This window comes from Pongo pygmaeus, chromosome 2 (assembly GCF_028885625.2).
Source record: "Pongo pygmaeus isolate AG05252 chromosome 2, NHGRI_mPonPyg2-v2.0_pri, whole genome shotgun sequence".
Classification (NCBI taxonomy): Eukaryota; Metazoa; Chordata; class Mammalia; order Primates; family Hominidae; genus Pongo; species Pongo pygmaeus.
In genome coordinates, this window is record NC_085930.1 from 52,512,534 (window position 1) to 52,527,764 (window position 15,231).

The 15,231-nt window shown below is 37.4% G+C and overlaps 1 protein-coding gene across 5 annotated transcripts in view; it reads left to right on the top strand.

The window, feature by feature from the left end:
* Window positions 1–12,066, top strand: part of CFAP91 (cilia and flagella associated protein 91) — a 71,287-nt gene extending 59,221 nt beyond the window's left edge. For all 5 annotated transcript variants that reach the window (XM_054482761.2, XM_054482765.2, XM_054482763.2 and 2 more), the window contains one exon: window positions 3,978–12,066. The gene's annotated coding sequence lies outside the window, so the exon portion shown is untranslated. The remainder of the gene's footprint in view (window positions 1–3,977) is intronic.
* Window positions 12,067–15,231: the final 3,165 nt, after the last annotated feature.

Consider the following 15,231-nt stretch of genomic DNA (forward strand, 5'->3'; position numbering starts at 1 on the left):
AACAAAACTAAAAGTCGGTATTTTGAAAAGATAAAATTGACAAACCTTTAACTAGACTACTTAAGGACAAAGAGGGAAGACTCAAGGAAAATCAGAAGTGAAAGAGGAGCCATTACAACTGATACCACAGAAATGCAAAAGATAAGACTGCTATAAACAATTATATACCAACAATTTGGACAATCTAGAAGAAATGGATAAATGTCTAGACACATGCAACCTATCAAGATTGAACCATGAAGAAAATAGAAAATCAGAATAGACCAATAATAAGTAAGGAGATTGAATCAGTAATGAAGAGACTCTCATCAAAAAAATCCCAGGCAGGACCCAACGGCTTCACTGCTGAATCCTACCAAACGTTTAAATTTCAAAGTCTTCCAAAAAAATTGAAGAGGAGGGAATACTTCCAAACTCATTTTACAAGGTTAGCATTACTCTTGTTTCAAAACTAGACAAGGATACTACAAGAAAGAAAAATTACAGGCCAATATCCCTGATTAACATGGATGCAAAAATTCTCAGAAAAAAGGTAACAAACTAAATTCAACAAATTAAAAGGATCTTTCACCATGATCAAGTGGGATTTATCCTACAGATGCAAGAATGGCTCAACATACACAAATCTATAAATGTGATATACCATATTAACAGAATGAAGGACAAAAATCACATGATCTTATCAATAGATTCAGAAAAAAAATTTGACAAATTCAATATTCTTTCACGACAAAAAAACTCTTAACAGATTTGTTATAGAACAGATGTACCTCAACATAGTAAAGTCTATATATGACAAACCCACAACTAACATCATTCTCAATAGTAAAAAGTTGAAGCCTTTTCTTCTATGATCAGAAACAGACAAGGATGCTCCACTCTTGCTACTTCTATTCAACATAGTACTGAAAGTCTCAGCCAGCACAGTTGCGCAAGAGAAAGAAATAAAAGGCACCTGAATTGGAAAGGAAGAAGTTAAATTGTTTTTCTTTGCAGGTGACATGGTCTTATATATAGAAAACCCTGAAGACTCCAACAAAAAAACTAATAGAAATGATAAAGTAATTAAGTTACAGGTACAAAATCAACATACAAAAATCAGTAGCATTTCTATACATTAACAACAAACTATACAACAAAGAAATCAAGAAAACAATCCCATTTATAATAGCTACAAGGAAAAAAATAAAATACTTAGGAGTAAATTGAATCAAGGAGACCTGTACATTGAAAACTATCAAACATTGATGAAAGAAATTAAAGAAGACACAATTAAATGAAAAGATATCCTGTGTTCATGGATTGGAAGAATTAATATTGTTTAAACATCCATGCTACTTAAAGCAATCTACAGATTCAATGCAATCTCTATCAAAATTCCAATGGCATTTTTCACAGAAATAGAAAAGGTGATCCTAAAATTCATATAGAACCATAAAAGACCCCAAATAGCTAAAATAATCTTGAAGCAAAAAGAACAAAGCCATCACACTACCTGACTTAAAAATCTACTGCAAAGCTATGCTAATCAAAACAGCATGGTACTACACACACAGACCAATGGAACATAATAGAGAGCCCAGAAATGCACCCACGGATTTGTGGTCAATTGATTTTTGACAAAGGTGCCAAGAACACACAATGGGAAAAGGACAGTCTTTTCAATAAATGATGCTGAGAAAACTGGATATCTACATACAGAAGAATGAAATTAGAACCTTTTCTCCACACCATATTCAAAACCCAACTCAAAATGGATTAAATACTTAAGCATAAGTGTTGATACTGTAAAACTGCGAGAAGAAAACATAAGGGAAAAGCTCCTAACATTGGTCTGGATGGTGATCTTTTGGATATGACTCAAAAGCACAGGCAACAAAAGTGAAAATAGACAAAAGAAATTACATCTAACTAAAAAGTTTCAGCACAGCAAAAAACAATAAACAGAGTGAAGAGACAACCTGCTAAGTGGGAGAAAATATGTGCAAACCATACATCTGGTAAGTGGTTAATATTCAAAATATGTGAGGAACTCAAACAACTCAATAGCAAGAAAATAAATAACCCAATTAAAAAATGGGCAAAGGACCTGAATAGACATTTCTCAAAAGAAGACACATACAAATGGCCAACAGATACATGAAAAAAATGCTCAACATTACTAATCGTTTAAGAAATACAAACAAAAGCCACAACGTGATATCACCTCATACTGTTAGAATGGCTATTATGAAAAAGACAAAAAATAAGTGTTGAGGAGGATGTGAAGAAAAGAGAACCCTTGCACATTGTTGGTGGGAATGTAAATTAGTACAGCCATTGTGGAAAACATTATGGAGGTCCTCAAAAAATAAAAAATAGAACTACCATATGATCCAGCAATTCCACAACTGGGTATATATCCAAAGGAAATGAAATCAGTGTGTGAAAGAGATATTTGCACTCCCATGTTCACTGCAGCATTAATCACAGTAGCCAAGATTTGAAATCAACCTAAGTGTCCACCAACAGATGATGGTATACACACAATTGAATACTATTCAGCCTTAAAAAAAAAGAAGGAAATCCTGTCATTTGCAGCAACATGTCTGAACCTGGAGGGCATTATGCTAAGTGAAATAAGCCAGGCACAGAAATACCAGCATAATGCCATGAACCAGGCATAATGCATCAACACACACACACATATGCTGTCACTTACAGGTAGAGTAGAAACAAGTTGAACTCACAGAAGAGTAGGATGTTGGTTGCCAGAAGCTAGTATGGCAGGGAGATGTTGGTCAAAGGATACAAAATTTCTGTTAGGAAGAATAAGTTCAAGGGATGCATTGTACAACCGTGGTGACTATATTTAATAACAATGTATTATATTTTGAAAATAGCAAAGAGAGATTTTAAGCACCCTTTCCACAAAAAATGAAAAGTATATGAAGTAGTGCATATGTTAATTAGCTCGACTGAGCCATTCTACAATGTGTACGTATTTCAAACCATCATGCTGTACCTGACAAATATATATAATCTTTCTTTGTCAGTTAAAAGTAAATAAATGAAATAGTAAAGGATGTTGGCAGTAAGTCAAAGTAAAATGGAAAGAGAATCACAAACAGTATTTATGACCTCCAGTGTCTACATATCAACTTTTCCCAAACAAATGTTACATGGATAACTGCTCTTCGGGCCATTCATAAGCAGGCCTGCTCCTGGTATTTGCAAGACCCAGGTCAAGAGGATGAATTGAAGCATGATATCATATGAAAATATATAAAGTTGTAAATTAGGCTAACATACTGTTAGATAAAATTTATTCTACCTACCTACTTTCACAAACATATCTTTGAGATGATAACATTGAAAAACGGGTAAGCAGCTATGGGCTTTATGTAATTGAAAGATGGCAAGAACCAAAGATGATAAGCTTAGTTATTATTGTACATGTCTGACTATTCTGTTTATGGTCCAGTAATATTTGGGCAAGTAATGAAATAAAGGCATACATGGTTTTTTAAAAGTTAGAAATACATATGTATATATACAAACAAGTACGTATATGTATATGCATTACGCCTGCAATATACAGAGAATATTTCTGGAAAGGCCAATAAGAAGTTGGTAGGTAGCTGTTGCCAGGCATGGAAACTGGGGACTGGAGTTCACACTGGGGGAAAAGAGATTTACCTTCCTCATGTTGACATTCTTTTGTATTTTTATTTTTTTATGATGTATGTATACAACCCAGTTAATGTACAGATTTTTTTAAGTGCTAGAATTTGGAAACTGACACACTGTGAAGTAAGAAACATCTGGATCCATAAGGCTTATAAATAGCAGAGCTGGGATATGTGTGGGGCTGACTGAGTTCAAAGCTAGGGCTCAGACACACTGTATCACAGGAATTTTTTGCATGTATTGATCTGATAATGAGTGTTTCTAAAAGATGACATAATCATAAACATTGGTTTTGCTCTTTTTTACAGATTGTGATTTTTTTTTAAAAAAGAAGCTGTATGAATCATCATAAAGAATTCCAATAGTCTGCACTTCTCCCAAGGTGTGCACTGCTCATAAACTTGCCAGTGTGTGATTCATGAGAAAGGAGATTTATTTTCCTTAAACATCCAATAATTTAAAATGATTTTCAATAATAATAATCAAATGAAAAAGCTTCATTCTCTTCAATGTCTTCTAGATGCCCTGCTTAAAGAGAACATTTTCTTATATCTCATTTCAATATTTTGTTAACTATGAGGATGTGCTGGTTTGTTGAATCAAACAAAAGGAATGTTGTGGAATATTTTTCCAAGTAGTTTTAGTTCACTATTCACAGGACATTGGCATTATCTATTAAGGCTGAAAATGTGCATATTCCATGACTCAGGATTTTATCTCCTAGATATATATTCAACAGAAATGCATGAGTATGTGCACCAACAGGCATGACAAAAATATTTATAGTAGTGGTGTTCACAATAGTCCCAAACTGGAAACGCAAGTGTCCATCTCCATTGGAACAGAAAACTATACTTTGGTCTACTTCTACAGTGGCACATCAACCCACCTTTGAGCTTTAGATCTAAGAAGTGTGTTCATGCAACAGCCATAGAGATGGTGCTATTGAAAGGCAATCTGCCCATCCTGTGTATTGACAAGCATCAGGATTCCATGAGGATTCTTCCTGATTCAAAGACTGTCAAATAGGAAAAAAACAGTAAATGAACAAAAACATCAACATGGAGTTCAAGTAATGAATTTATAAAGGAAAATGTATGCTACTCTGAAAACAATAAAAGCTTATGTTAGAAAATATCTTACTGTAAGAAACAAGGAAAATTTCAGAAACATTTGCTGGGTGTTTTTAATAGGAGTCAAAAAGAAAGGGTCTTTTCAGAAACTGAAGTAGGAAATAATAACAGACAAGGTCAAAAAATAGATGCATGCTGAAAAGAAAAGAAAGTGGGATAAGATGGGAAAAATATAAAAAGATTTAAAATCCAGCAACAAAATTTACACATTCATTTGGATGCAGTGAAAAAGGCAGAAATATCACAGCAGAGAGTAAAATTGGTAATGTTGGTGACACATTTATTAAGTGATCCAACATGGGATGGGAAGGAATGGGCAAAGAGATTAAAATGACAGAAGTTAGCTGTAGATGACCTATCCCACAGCAATTGGAGTTCTTGAAGAAGAAACCAGAACAAATAAAATAGAAACAATAATCAGAGTTTAATAATTAATTTTCTGAGTTTTTTAAAAAAGACTAATTATACAAACTTGAAAGGGCTCACCTTGCCCTAGCAAAACTAGGACTGGGACACCTTTTTTTCCCCCTGAGGATCACTGACAAAAAAACACTGCACCAGTAAGGAAGCAACTAAATTTTGTTTTGTTCTTTTAAAAATGCTAACCTGAACTAGGTAAAGGTTATATCATTCACTTTTGACATAAAACATCGAGAACACAAAATGAGAAGTGAGTTAGGTTGGGCTGATGGGATAGAAGGTGGTAGGGGAATGCTATACAGCTGGGAACAGCAGACTTTCTGTGAAGGGCCAGATGGGTTTGCGGGTCTGATGGTCTCCATCATAACTGCGTAGTCAACTCTGCTGTTGTAGGGCAAGAGCAGCACTAGATGACACAGAAATGAATGAACATGACTGTGTTCCAGTAAAATTTTATTTTAATTAAAATCAATTCATGTTTGAAAAAGGATTTAAAGTAGCTTCTAATAAAGGACATATGTAATGAAACTTAAAATATGATATTTTATTTAAAAATCTTTATCCTTATGTAGACTTCTAAAACTATGTTTTGCATTTAGACAGTCAAGGAAAATACAAGTTGTTATACAATTCTCGTTGACTAATTGAAGTTTACTAGGAGAGGAAAACTTTTTCTTGGTACCGGCAATCTTTTACTTATAATGGCTTGAGTTAAAATGCTCCAACTTTTCTAATTATTGCTTTTGAAAATAAAACACCTATAGTGACAATAAAAACACACATTTAAAGCCATGTGGTCATAGTGACTGGAGCCATGTAGTGAATTGGGGCTAGACTAGTACTGTCAATAGCAATACAAAATCACAATGAACTGTCTGAGGCAGAAAACTTTTTGCATGGATGCATAATCAGATATAGTGAATCATTGTAAAGAGAGGCAGTGCTTTAGCTTGAGGCAAGGTGAAATCCAAAAGGAAAGTGCGCAGTGTGGGTAAAGGATCTCTTCAGGATGCGAAACTGTTAGCACAAAATTGTTGGGAATTCTAAGTTCCTGAAGTGCAGAACTCCCAGACAAATTATGTTAGAGCCTGATTGTTAGTTCAAGAGGAGCTTCCACTGCTAACTCCCATCCCCCTACTCAGTTCTAGGCCACTGGTACCCACTTGAGGGTAGAGTTGTATTTAGCAACACTTGGAGTGATTTTATGCAACAAACTGCACAGAGGATTATAGACTCAGTTACTAGGGGAGTGGAGAAGGCCAGCAAGCCCCTGAGTTACACTGAATGGCCTTGAAGTGTGCTTACCAATTGTGGAACAAAAGCCAGCTAGAACCCTAGCAATATAGTAGGGTTATGGGATCTTTGGAGTGTTGCTTTTCTGGCTGGAAACCTCTGTGGACAGTGCGGCCTTTGCCTGAGTTCTTGTCCTGTGTCCAGGAAGAATGAGGTATGCAGCCAAGTGGAGGGTGAGCAAGATGAACAGCAGCTTCATTGAGTGTTACAACAGCTCAGAGGAGACCCACAGTGGGTAGCTTCTCTTTGTAGGCAGGTCATCCGGTCGAGTGTTCAGCTCTCAGCAAAAAGGAGGCAATGGAGTGGGTGGCTCCTCTCTGCAGGCAGGTCATCACGATGAGTATTCAGCTCTCAACAGAGAAGGTAGCACCTCTCTGCAACTGGTCATTCAGACATCTCCTCTGCTCTGGCTGAGTCCACGGTTTTTTGATCTTCAGAGAGGGGAAGTGCATGCTGATTGGTCCATGGGTAGCCATGGGCAGGCCCAGGAAAAAGCGATATAAGCTCCCCCTCCAGGCAGCAGGACTGGCAGCCCGGCGCCCAAGCTTCAGGCCTTCTCAGCATGAAGGTGGGACTTCACTGGGGCCCTGCCCCCTTCTGCCCAGGAGCTGTCAGCCTCCCCTGTCATTCATGGCACCCAGGCTCTTCCTGCCAAGGGGTGCCTGCAGGCCAGCGCTGAGCTGCCCTCAGCACCCCCTCAGCTTCCCTCCTGTGCTCTTCAGTGCCCAAAGACAGGAGGGGGCCAAGGCAGCAGGGGGCTGGCATGTCAGCACTGCCCTGAACGTGCACCCACCCTGCTGGCCTGTGACAGTGCACTGGCTCAGCCCCAACCTTGCTCCACAATCAGAGCATGCACCAGGAGTGGGGAGAAGCCAGGCAGCAGGAGCAGGCACTTCCAAGCCTGTGAGGGCAGGGGGACATTCCAGGGCCCCCAAGAGTTCAGGGATGCCTGAGTCTGCAACCGCAGTTTGGGCAGCTGCCGCTGTGCCCAGCAGCAGGCTCCTGCCTGCTCCCAGTCCCCCAAGAGCAAAGGGAGGCTCACATCTGCAGCCACGGTTGGGTGGCTGAAGCCCTACTGGGAGGCCAGGGTCTACAGCCATGGTTTGGGTGGCTGCAGTGGCACCAGGGGAGCTCCCACCCCAACTCAGAAGGGGCAGGGCTCCCACTTGTCCCTAGCTCCCACCGGCTCCATGGAGGGTGCAGCCTTGGCTGCACCTCCCTGCTGCAGCCAGTGATGGCAGTGGCAGTACGTCTGAAGTGGCCACTGCCATCAGTAGCATGGAAGTTAAGAGAGCAGGCTCTGGACCCAGACTGTCCGGATTGAAATCACAGTCCAAGTTCAGTGTGTCAGACAGGTTATTTAATCCCACTGAGCCTTAGCTTCCTCATGTGTAAAATGGTATAACCATAGGTTGTACGTCATGAGGTTGATGTTGGGATGTAATGAATTAATTTATATAAAAAGCTTAGCAGGCAACACACAGTAAATACCCAATAAGCACCAAGTAGCTAATTTTACTATCACAAAGGGATAAAGGACAAAAGAGAAATAGGTGGAGCATGTTTCCTGCTTATAAGGAAAACGACCACACCTACCACTGTATAGACAGTGGCGCAGTGGATATCAGTCTCTAACCCATCAGATGAGTTTCTCGGTCTCATTTGGAGAACAATAAGAGACAGAGAGAATATGGATGTGCTATCATCTGCCCCTCCCCTAACCCCTCCAGCAAGAAAGGGATAGGAATGTGTACCTCATGTTCTGTAGAAACTTGAGGTGTTGAGAATAAGAGCTCCCTCCCTACCAGATATCAGTGCAGTAGAAGGAAGCCATAAGTATTGCGCAGAAGAACTTCCCAGAAAACTCAGCTGCAATCATTGAAGGAGGCATCTTTTATGATAGGTGGCACATGAGGAAACTGGAAGTGAGGACTATAATGGTTCTTGGCTGTGGCTGCATGCTAAAACCACCTGAGTACTTTAAAAAAAAAAAAGGGCTTCTTGGGTTTCACCTCGGGTCAATTAAGATAGAATCTTTAGAAGTGGAGCCCAAGCAAATGGATTTTTTTTTTTTAAAGTTTCCCAAGTGATTTAATGTACATTCCAAATTGAGAATAGATGACGTGTTTCCCGAGGAAATTGTCCCTCTCCAAGCATTTACCATTCAGACTTACTACAGAAGATATGTCTTCAGTCCAGGTTCTAATTATATTTTCTTTGTAAAGCGTAAAGAAACTCAAAGACACACACACAAAAAAAATGTGTGAGAAAACACTGATACTGGACGTAGTCATAACACTTGGTACTTCCTCAATAACACACTTGATAGCAATTTCCTGCGTAATCGTCTCTCTCACTGGCGTGTGAGGGCAGGGCAGCAGCTGTAACTAGTGAGTTCATTTGTTTTCATTTGCAATGCTTAGCCAGTCCAGTCTCTGGCACCTATCAATCCCTCAGCAGGTATTTATTGAATGAAATTCTACATACTTAATGTTTGTAAAAGCAAACGTTTGTGTGGTTTTAGAGATCATTTATTATGTCTTGGCATATTACGGTATGAAATGAGTTTCAAGGACATAATTCTAATTTATAACATTCATTCCTTATAAGTGTTTAACTTTTTGGGATTCAACTTGTGAATGTTATCAAGGAACCAAGTAAGTCATAAAGGAAGGGAGAGGCCTTCTGTATGACATCCTAAAAGGAATTTATCCCATTTATCCTTGTACAAAAGACATTCGACAGCTTAAGAAACCTCCAACAGAAGTTTCAGAGAAGAAGCAAAAATGTTCTTTTCACTGTTTCTTTTATTTTTAATAAAAATTAAAGATATTTTATTAAAACATATCTATAAAATCAGCTTTCAATTATGTCAGAATGAAGAGGTCAGCAATACTCCTCCACTAAAAAAAAACCATACAACTGGGCAAAATTGACAAAAGCATCCAGGGAACTAGAAATCTACTAGAGATGGGCAGCAAGTTGAAAAGCTTCTAGAGATTCAAGGAGAAACAGCAGAAGGCTAATTCTTTCCCCCACCTCCCATCAAGCTCAATCAGCAAGAATCGTAGTTTTCCAGTTTGGAGTTGGCCAAAAACCCAGTGGCTCTTCTGCCAGAGGAAAAATACTTATAAATTTTTAAATGTCAATATTTAGGGTCGAGAAGTGGCATGAAGTCTTGTGACTTTGCACATACTAAAAGTAGCAAACTCAGAAATGAATAGGGAAAGGCCACAGCTTTGTTAGCCCAAGGATGCAGTCCCAGAGTGCAAACCAACCAGAGTGCTAATGGGGAGATCCTGGAAGGGTTGAGACAAGTTTTCCACATACCCCTGGCTGACTGAGAATACAAAAAAACTAACCCAGAAAAAGGAAAAAAAAAGGAGAAACATAAGACTAAAATCAAGTTGGGACAAATAGAAAATAAATCACAAAATGATACACCTCAACTCAACTTTAACATGCATTAAATATTAGTGTATTAAAACTCCAAATAAAAGGCACAGATGTCAAAATGGTTTTTTGTTTTGTTTTTTTTCTTAAAATTGTTTTGGAAAAAAGCGAAATCAAGCATATGATTTACAAGAGACACTTCTAAATATAAAAACAGTAATAATGAAAGTAAATAGATGGAAAATGATACAATAGGAAAATATTTAGCATAAGAAAACTAGACTGGTTCTATTACTACAGCTGACAAAAACAAATTCGAAGCAGAAAGTATTACCAGAGATAAAGTAGGATATCTCATAATAATAATAAATGAAAATTAAATATTCTTACCCGTTTATGCCCCTAATAACTGAGCTTCAAAATGCACAAAGCAAAACTAACAAATAAAGAAGTAAACAAATCTCCAAAGTTGAAGCCTTAACACCTTCTTCTAATAGCATAGAACAATTAGACAAGAAATCAGTAAAGTTTAGAAGATTTTAACAAAACTACATACCTTTGCTTGACACTAATCAGAACACTATACCCAACCACTGCAGAATACATATTCTTTTCAAGTGTACATGGAACATTTATCAAGATAAGCCATATTTTGAGCCACAAAACATCTTTATATGTTTCAAAAAATGGAAATCTTATAAAATGTTATCTGACCACAGAAACAACTAACTTAGAAATCAGGAACAGATACATATTTTTAGAAAATCCTCAAACATTTGGAAGTTAAACAATGTATCTCTAAATAACCTTTGGATCAAAGAAGAAATAACAAAGGAAATTAGAAAATACTTTGATGTGAACAATTGAGAAAATACAACTTAAAAATTTGTAGGATGTAGCAAAAGCAGTGCTTACAGAGAAACGGTAGCTATATATACTCATGTTAGAAAAGAGGCTTAAAACCAGTTATCTAAGTTCCCACTTAAGGAAGATACAGAAGAAAGGCAAAGTAAAACCAAAGTAAGTAGTAGGAGAGATGTTTTAACATATACGAGAGCAGAAATTAATGAAACAGAAAGCTTAAAATGATAGAGAAAATTGACAAGAACAAAATTTTATTCTTTGAAGAGACTGGTCAAAAAAGAGAAATCACAAATTATCAACATCACGAACAAGAGAGGGTATCACTATAGTGGAAGAGAGAATGTCACTATAGATGTTACAGGCATTAAAAGGATAATAAAGGAATTTTTGAAAACTTTATGACAGTAAATATGATAGCTTAGATGAAATGGAAAAAGTCCTTGAAGCAGAATTTACCAAACGATATACAATGATAAATAGAAAATCTATATATCCTTGTATCTATTAAGTAAATTGAATTTGTTATCAAAAACATTCCCATAAAGAAACATCCAGGCCCAGGTGGTTTCAGTGGTGAATTCCATCAAACATTTAAGGAAGAGATAATGCCAATCTTATACAAACTCTTTCAGAAAATATAGAGGAAACACTTTGCATCACATTTTAAGAGACCAGTATAATCATATCATCTGAAGAGATAAGAAAATAAGGTTACAGGTCTATATCATGATTACAATTGCAGTGTTGGTGGTATAGTGGTGAGTATAGCTGCTTTCAGTGATTATGAATGCAAAAGTCATTAATGAAATATGACCAAAACAAATCCAGAATTCCAAAAAAGAGAGAGACAGAGTATTATTCAGGACAAAGCACATTTATTCCAAAGATGCAAGGTTAGTACAGCATTAGAAATATCAATGTAATTCAACATATTAATAGAAAAAAGATAAAAAGCATATGATCTTAATGGAAAAATTAACACAGTTCTACACTCATTCATGTTTAGAAATTCTCAAAAAACTAGGATAAAAAGGAACTTCCTCAACTTGACAAAAGCATCTATAAAGATGACAGCTAGCATCATAGCTAATGGTGAAATATTGAATGTCCCCCACAAGGATATCTACCCCCACCACACTGCTATTTAATATTGTATTAATCGTTCCAACTAATGCAATAAGAAAAGAAAAAAAGCATAAAGATCAGAAAAGAAGAAAACTGTCTTTCTTTGCAGAAAACATAATTATTTACATTGAACATCCTCAGTAATACTAAGGAATAACTACTAGAACTATTTAATAAAGTCACAGTTATATCTCATCAATATAAATATATATACATATAAATATATTTTCTATATACTAGCAGCAAACAATTAGAACAGAGGGGTTTTTTTAAAAATTGACTTAGTATCCAAAAAACATAAAACACTTAAGAATAAACTTAACAAAAGACATGGAAGTCCTCTGCACTAAAAACTACAAAACACTGCTGAGAAAAATAAATGATCTAAATTGAGAGTTATGCCATGTTCACATATTGGAACACTCAATGTTGTTTTGTAGTCAGTTCTCCCCAAATCGATCTGGCGATTCAATGCAATCACAATCAATATACTAACAGGCATTTTAATAACTTTTCAAAGTTGATTCTAAAATTTATACGGTAAAGCAAAGAATACAGGAATAGCCAAAATGGCTGGACACAGTGGCTCACATCTCTAATCCTAGCACTTTGTAGGGGTGGTATGGGGGCTGAGGCAGGAGGATCACTTGAGGCCAGGAGTTTGATACCAATCTGGGCAACAAAGTGACACCCCATCCTACAAAAAAATTTTTTTTGAAATTATCTGGGCCTGGTAATGCACACCTAGCTACTCAGGAGGCTGAGGCAGGAGGATCACTTGAGCCCAGGAGTTTGAGGCTGCAGTGAGTTGTGATCACACCACTGCACTCCAGACTGAGTGAGAACATGTCAAGAAAGAAGAAAGAAGAAAAAGAAAGAAAGAAAGAAAGAAAGAAAGAAAGAAAGGAAAGAAAGAAAGAAAGAAAGAAAGAAAGAAAGAAAGAAAGAAAGAAAGAGAAAGAAAGAAAGAAAGAGAGAAAGAGAGAGAGAAAGAAAGGAAGGAAGGAAGGAAGGAAAGAGCAAGAAAGAAGGGAAAGAAAAGCAAAGAAGGAAAGAAAGAAAAAGAGAGAGAGAGAAAGAAAGAAGGGAAAGAAAAGAAAGGAAAGAAGGAAAGAAAAAGAAAAAGAAAGAAAGAAGTGCGGGACAAAATAATCTTGATAAAGGGCAAAGTTGAAAGGCTCATGCTACCTACTTCAAGACTTGCTATAAAGCCTCAGTGATCAAGACAGTGTGATATTGGCATAAGGATAGATAAATAGACATATATTGCAGAATAGGGAATCCAGACATCATCTCATATATGTATGGTTAACTGATATTTTTTTTTTACTAAATTTCCAGAGCTAAATAATGGGGAAAAGAGAGCCTTTACAACAAATGGTTCTGGAACAACAGAATAAATGAAAGAAGGAAAAATAGATCTTGACATCTACAACACACCAAATACAAAAAATTAATTTGAGATGGGTTTCAGAATTAAGTTAAAAACTTAACAAATGTCTAGAAAAAAAAAAAACAGAATGTCTTTATGACTTATCTACAGGACTCCAAAGACGCTGGTCATTTAAAAACGACTTACAGATGCCTGCAGCCCATTCTGGGGAAAGGTCATTCATCGTTATGACCAATGTGGATACAAAGCCTAACACAAAAAGGTCTTGAACTTTTGTAATAGGTTGTTTTTGTATTGCTCACTGTTCTCAAAAGGAAAGCCTCAAAACAAGCTATCTACCTATATCATCCCATTGTACAAAGAAGGGAACTGAAACATAAAGAAGAAACAAGTCATCCACTAGCATTGATGACATCAGCAAAATTGTAGAGTAGGCAGCTCCAAACTCCCGTGCCTCTACAGAAATACTGAAAAACAAGAAGCAACTGTCAGAGCCAACTTTGCTAGAACTCTGGAAAAGAGTCAAAAGTTTACAGCAATTAAGAAAGTGCTGAACCAAGAAAAAGCAACTTAAAAATGATAGGACATTTACCAGTTTTTTAAATTGGGGGAAAAATGACAGGAAAACTTCATGGCATTTTTACTTGTCCTTGCCACATCCCCTCTTTGTCTCAGCAGCAGTCTTAAAGACAGCATCCCGTGTTCCCAGTATGGGACCCTGAACCCTGGTTCTGGAGGGAGCAGAGCAGGCTTCATTTGCAAATTACTGGAGTTTTTCTGTTCTAACCTATTCGGGAGCTAACTGAAGAACTTATGTGAGGTATGCATCTCGTTTTGCCTAACTGAGAACCCACGAAGAGGGAGAAGTGACAATCATTGCTCAAAAACATTGTAAGGTGAATACAAAACCTGCAGCCACCTGGGGACAGAAGATTAAGGTTCAGACATACAATAGAATGTCTAAGGTCTGGGAGCAAAAGCCAGGAAGAGAGTTCCTTTGGGAAATTAGGGCAATTGAAAACTGCCAGTGTGTATTCGGGAGTTTAGAAAGCAACATGCATGCCAGGACAGGATGCATGTTCAGAAAAGACCTGAGAAGACCCTAACCACTGGCTGATCTCTGGGCTCAGTACAAGTAGAAAGTAAAGGCTCATGGGAATTATTATTATTTTTTTTTTTGAGACAGAGTCTTACTCTGTCACCCAGGCTGGAGTACAGTGATGTGATCTCAGCTCACTACAACCTCTGCCTCTTGGGTTCAAATGATTCTCCTGCCTCAGCCTCCTGAGTAGCTGGGATTACAGGTGCCTGCCGCCACACCTGGCTAATTTTTGTATTTTTAGTAGGGACAGGATTTTGCCATGTTGGCCAGGCTGGTCTCAAACTCCTGACCTCAGGTGATCCGCCTCCCTTGGCCTCCCAAAATGCTGGGATTACAGGTGTGAGCCACCATGCCCGGCCTCATGGGGAATTTTAAATGGCCTACCGAAGTGTTAATAGTGCCCCAAGACAGAGCTAATCCACAAAGACTAGAAGAGGAGGGGGTTTTACTTGTTTTGTTTTACTTAGCTCCTGGCAATCAAGGACAGCTCTATCAAAAACACTGGCTGAACACAAGCTAAGCCTTCAGCAATCAAGACAAGCAAACTGTAAGGAACTGGAAGAATCTGACTTCCAGAGTTAAAACACTGTAATATTTGAATGTTCAATTTTTAAAAATCACAAGGCATACAAAGAAACAGGAAAGGATAATGCATTCAAAGGAAAAAAAATAAACTGACAAAACTGTCCATGAGAAAGCTCAAACATTGAAATTATTAGGCAAAGACTTTAAAAACAACTGTCTTAAATGTATCCAAAAAACTAAAGGAAATCATGGAAATGAAGAAAGGAAACCAGGAAAATAATATATGAACAAAACGAGAATATCAATACAGAGAT